Below are 744 nucleotides of genomic sequence, written 5' to 3'. Positions count from 1 at the left end.
ATATAATGAATACAAATGCCCCAAATCATGACTGTAATATTATTGATACAGGACTTTATTATGAAAATGTAACCTCAACAACAAGCCCCACAACCCACACACACACACACACACACACACACACACACACACACACACACAAACTGGTCAGAATAGACTGAAGACAATACTCAGATTTTACAAATACTGGACAATTGTCTTTATTGGTCTATGACTAGTTCTGGATTTAGAAGGCTTTGCATGGTTTGTTCAGGATGTGCAGGCCAAAGAGAATCTGGAGTCTGATTCAATTTCTGTGTTGTGTGAAAATCCTACTTCTCTCCAGCTGTATGCTGGGTACTGGGGGCCATCTGAGTCCTTACTTAATGAGATGTAACTCATAACTCCTTCCTCCATATGCTTGGGCTCATGCTGAGCTGCTCAAGACACAGAAAGCAGCACACAGGGAGACAGAGCTGGGAGAGGAAGAGAATTTCCCTTCCAGACTGATAGGCCCCCACCTTCCAAACAGCTCCTGCTGCTTTTGAGGTGGCTGTCTTCCCTGCCAATGTGTTTTGGTTCAAATCATTTTCTACAAAAACTGAAAATAACAATGAATTCCTCAAGATAGTCTCTGTATTTTGCAGGAGGTCAGTCTCAGATCTCTGCTCTGATTTTATTCCTATGTTTCTGCTTCTCACCCTACCCTGAAAAGCCTACTATTTTAATAGAGTAAGCACAAGCTTTTTGCAGTCTTCAGCACTG

Source organism: Dipodomys ordii, unplaced genomic scaffold (genome assembly GCF_000151885.1).
Source record: "Dipodomys ordii isolate 6190 unplaced genomic scaffold, Dord_2.0 Scaffold320, whole genome shotgun sequence".
NCBI lineage: Eukaryota > Metazoa > Chordata > Mammalia > Rodentia > Heteromyidae > Dipodomys > Dipodomys ordii.
This window is presented reverse-complemented; position numbering follows the sequence as displayed.